This window comes from Dioscorea cayenensis, chromosome 13, assembly GCF_009730915.1.
Source record: "Dioscorea cayenensis subsp. rotundata cultivar TDr96_F1 chromosome 13, TDr96_F1_v2_PseudoChromosome.rev07_lg8_w22 25.fasta, whole genome shotgun sequence".
Classification (NCBI taxonomy): domain Eukaryota; kingdom Viridiplantae; phylum Streptophyta; class Magnoliopsida; order Dioscoreales; family Dioscoreaceae; genus Dioscorea; species Dioscorea cayenensis.
The window spans coordinates 2,573,217-2,579,067 of NC_052483.1; positions in this window are offsets into that span (position 1 = coordinate 2,573,217).

A 5,851-nucleotide genomic window follows, 5' to 3' on the forward strand; every position below is an offset into this window, starting at 1 on the left:
CACTTTCGAGGCATGTATCCATAGGAATGAAAGAGCAACTATAAATCAATATACACATGTGGAAAATTTCCATATATATTGATGATTATTTCATAATCAATCACCTGTTTATTAACAAACTTAATAATGTAATATTCATTATGATTAAAATACTATAATTAAAATACTGCACACTTAAGTATCTGCTTTTCTTGGTATAATCAAGAAGTCTTATTTTTTATTTTGTCATTAAAAACTAAACCATAGGAAGTCCACACTCATAGCATCTTACAGAATACATCTCATTACAGTGGAAAGTGGATGATACAAGAGTTCTTACCGCTGCTAAACTAGAAACACTTTTGAGAATTAAGTTAAAACCTTCTAAGTTAGTGCTATGGTGCCTGCGTAATCTACCACATCTTGCACTAGTATAAAAATTTGCTTTGGGACAATAAATGATGTGGAATCAATTAACATGTGATATCTTGATGTCAATATATCAATAAACTTAACATTTTTTTATTGATACAATTATTAGCATCTTGCAAAAATGATCCGCACCAAATTTACTTTTGCAAAGTTCTAAAAAAGTTATTAAGAAGTTGTTATGAATAGTACCAACAAACATGATTATATTATTGAGTGCAAGCATCATGGTCGAGTTAACATTATAACTAAATTATCAAAGATGATGCACATAAGTCGATTTGTATATGATATTTTATAAACATAATTAGAAACCACGGCCAACTCCCTATTCTCACCTTCAACAATGTTGAAACCATAAGGGAATATGTGACCTTAAGCATCTTCTCCAATCACACTATTAGTTGAGTTTGTTTGCCCTTTCCATACATAAATATCCCATCCACTAAAACAAGAAAGATAACAAGAATTGAAACTAATTATAGATTATCTGAAAGCCCAAAATACCATCTTAAATAACTCCTATTGATGATTATGCTTGAAATTAAAATTAACAATAGTATCTACACTATAACAAAATTGGGTTTTTGTGTGTCGTAAAATAGCCAAAAATCATTGCAATAGTTCAATACCAATTTTTGTAACAAATGTCGATTATATGTAGTAATTACCATAGTCGGTATACTTTGTTGTGACATTTCCAAGAAATTTCAGTATCTATATATTCTGACATTTATTGTGATATTTTTTCAACATTTGTAAACAGTCTCAATATGAATTTTATTCCAACATTAGTATATGTCTTGAGCAACACTTTTTTTATTTTGTGCAACATTTACAGATGTCGCTATAAGTTTTTGGCACATTAATTTTGAAATATTGTAACATTTGTAATTGTTGTTGTAGAGATTTATAGTAACATTTGTTAAAGGTCTCTTAAATTACTTATATCTACCTTTTGTAAATATTGGTTTAACAAAATAACAATTGTGAATCCCATTTTAAGTCGATGTTTGTAAATGTTGGTAAAAGTTATTCATCATATCTAATTTTAAAATTAAAGTTTATTTATAAATATTTGTACAAGAATTATTTAGTAACATTTGTTAAGTATCTCTTAAAACTCTTATATCGACATTTCATCATTGTTGTTTTAACTATATAGTATTTGTGGATAACAACAAAATGCAATATTCGCAAGTGTTGGAAAAATATTGTATAATTTTTCACAATACTAATTTAAATATTATTTATATACAATTTAATATTTAAATATGAGATAAAATTTAAATTCTATAAAATTAATTTACATAATATATTAAAATAGTAATTAAAATTATTCATCAAAAAATTTAAAAATATCATCTATCACTAAAACATTAATTTAAATAATGATAACATGATCTACAAATTTCAAAGAAATGGCTTCCAAACATTATAATAAAACTAACACTTCAATTCTTTTAATTGTCTTTAAATTTATCATGACGGAATCTTATTTGCAAAATAAAATATACAAATACATTAGTGAATATCCAAATCAATTTAAAAAAAAGTAATAAATAAATAATAAAATTTAAAAATGTAATCACTAATTCAAATAATATTAACATGATCCACAAATCTCAAATAAATAGCTTTATAAAATTATTATAAAGCTAAGGTTTCAATCCTTGAAATTGTGTTTAAATTTATCATGGTGGCCTCTTATCTGCAAAATAAAATATACAATTACATTAGTGGACATCCAAATCAATTTAGATAAGAAAAGTGATTAATAAATAATAAAATTTATAATTTAAAATTTTGAAAATGTAATCACTAATTAAAATAATATTAGCAGGATATACAAATCTCAAAGAAATAGCTTGCAAATATTATAATAAAGCTAAGGCTTCAAACTTTAGAATTGTCTTTAAATTTTTCATGCTGGCCTCTTATTTGCAAAATAAGATATACAAATACATTAGTGGATATCCAAATCAATTTAAAAAGGAAAAGTGATTAATAAATAATAAAATTTTAAATTTTAAAAATGTAATTAGACAATATTATAACAATCATAACATCAATGGAATCATTATCACTATAATGAAATTGAGAAATAGTTAATTGACAACAAGGACTACTTCTAGTATCTCCAACCTACAATAATTTTTATATTTAACAAAATTAATATAATATAACAATAAAAAATAAATTAAATATCGACATATATGATATATTAATATCAATAATATACTAATTTGAAATATATAAAAAAAAAACTATGTGGAGGATATATAATTTGCATAAAGAGAATACAAATAAACTTTTCTATTTAAATCGATAATATATGATTATTATTATAATAAGAAGCCTTAAAAAAGTTTAACTTAGAAAAAAAAGGATAAAATATAAAACTTCAACAAATCTATCACCTATGTGTGGGTCATGACTATAACGATAACCCTATAGAAAAATAAAAATTATATAAGGGGCAAATTGCAAAACTTCACCAAAGCTATGAGTGTCTCATAGTAAGAACCTTATAAAAAAAATAAAGATATTAAAAAATGGAGCAAATTCTAAAACTTCAACAAAACTAGGGTTAAATAAAAAAAAAAAAGAAAATCTCAAGGGTTGAAGCCTTAGATACAAGCCATGACCACCGCATGATATCATGACCTCTCCAATATCACATTGGCAAGGAGAAAAGCCAAAACGCATTTTAATTTCCAACAAAAAAAAGGATATTTTGGGAGATCTCATCCCAATTAAATTCAATCTTATTTTTTTTATAAAAAAAAATATTCTCAAACCCTAGGATTAGATTAATTAAAATTCTCATACTTTTTTATAACAAAAACTAATTAAAAAAATTTAATCATCTATCAATCATCCACCAAAATAAAGAACAAATTAAATATTTAAATAATATTACAAGAAAAACAATGCAAAAAATACTATGGAATAAAGAAAAATCGAGATACTTACTTTTTCTCCTGACAAGAACTTTACTTTTTGTCTTTTACATTATTAGGGTTTCTTTCTTGTCATATAGATCTTGTATATATAAGCTGCGTAGGTTTTGGCGCTCATAAAAAGAAATTGCCGCCTAATTTTTGGCACTCTTGAAATTCAAAATATTGCTGCTTTTATTTTTCCTTAAATACCATTTTTTTATTTCAAATTATCTTTCATATTTTTGAATATATATATATATATCCTAACTTAAAATAACGTTTTCAAATATGCCATAATAAATTGATGCAATAAAAGTCATATTGAATTATGACATTTGTTACATAGGTCATAATAAGCGTCTTAACAAATAATATTGTACCGACATTTCTTTCAATGACTCTAAAATATTCAAAAATATCGCAAAACAAAAACCTATTGTGTCTATAATTAGAAATGTCATTATAAATGTAGGAACAAATAAAAGTATACCAACATTTATTACAACTATCCCTTTAAAGTCATTTTAATGGTTTACGGTAACACTTATAAAAAATGCTATTTTAAAAATGTCACAATAAGCTTTTTTTGTTGTAGTGCTAGGTTGCAAGTGTCTAAAGTACTATAATACATACCTAATTCAGCATAAGTTTGCTCTTATGATTCGAATATACATTTGAGGGGCTTATACATTTCTTTCTTAGTCTTTACAAAACTGATTTTACATGGTAAATATATTTCACCATTGTTGCATTTGTACTATCTTAGGCTAAGATCAGGTTTTAATATCGATAATGGTAGTTCATAGACCAACTTCATGGTAGAATCTGGACTGATATTTCTAGTGAATTTGGACTTATTGCTCATCACATAGCTAAATATAATTGCCTTTTTTATAAACTAGCATCTCATTAGGCCTATTAATTATGCTTTTGAGTTAAACATTCTACCAACCTAATAATCTAAGTTCAGTAACTCTTCATCTCTGATGAATATATATGATTCGACATCATCCACTATTGTTACTTCATACTAGCCAATTATTGAAACCAAACCAAGAACGGGATCAAAATGTGTGTAATCATTTTAGACCATAACTACTCTAACTCCATATTTAAGATAATTATAATTTGTGACATTCTCTGCTATTACACTTTCATATACATTAATGAGTAGACCTTCATTAGTACCACTGCTTTCATCATCCTTTTCACTGTCATCATCATCGTCGTCATTGTCATCGTCATCATCATCATCACCATAATTATCACCTTTTTTTTTGTCATTTTTAAGGGTATCAAACTCAGGGATTATCAAAGTCATTTTTTTGGGTGTGACAATGTCTTAATTATGTCCCCATTAGCTTATGGAACATTGCAATTTTGTTGTTTATCAATAAAGAACCTCTATTGCTTATTAATGGAATTGTTTGGGGAAATAGTATGTGAGATAGATGTGGTATAGTAAAATGGTAAGGGCTAACGAATGGCTTACAAATGAGGAATTATAAAGCGGAACATATTTTTATTAGGTAATAAGTTCAAGAGCTTCCAAAGTGTACACAAATGTATGTAATGGTTGATATTGCATATGATCTTCCTACATCTATTTATAATTAGTGACACAATCTAAGTTATGTGTGATAGCAAGTGCACTAGGTATACAAGTAAACAAAGTGTGCTCTAATAACAAAGTCAATCCCACAAGGACAATGAGTACTAGTTACTAACTTTTCTCTATTGTCTAGCCTCAACAACATGGTAGTAAGAATCAAGAAACAAAACAAAAGGAAACAAACAATGTATAAAGTAAATCAATCAATTGCATGGAAGGAATTCAATCTATATATAAAGATAGTGCTCTGCTCATGAATCCCCTTATGCTTTAGTTTCAAAATAATTCAAATTAAGATTCTTGATTGTAATCTCATTGACTATTAAACCATGGAGGTTTCTTGCTTATGCTAGCCTTTGTCTCTAGGTGACTAACACCTAACCCTATAGAGGGCACACATTCCCTCTATGATTACATTATTTTTTGTAAATCCCTCTGTTAGGTCGTTGATAGCCGCTCGACAAAATGGCGGTGGTGCACTGAAAGTCAATGAGATGTATCAAGTAATATAAAGTGAGTAGGGTTGTCATATTTTATGACGAACAGAGTTACTATTACTAACTTCTTTTCTATTATTTAGCCATACAATAAAATTTGTCGATTTGAATGAGAACATAAATAAACAAATGTGAAAATTAAAGAGATATAACTATGAAGAATGGGAGTGAGAAACTAGAGGGGTTTACATGCATTCATACAACAGGGTACCCCGGCCACTTATGAATACCCTAGGATTTTCCTTAAATTCTTGAGTTAGGATATCAAGTCGTTATCGAGAAGTTTAGACCAAGGGATTGCCTAGGATGTGCTAATTTCTTTCTCAGGATAATTAACAACTAATTCCCTCTAGAACTTATAAACTGAAATCTCTTTGTAGCTCAAACTC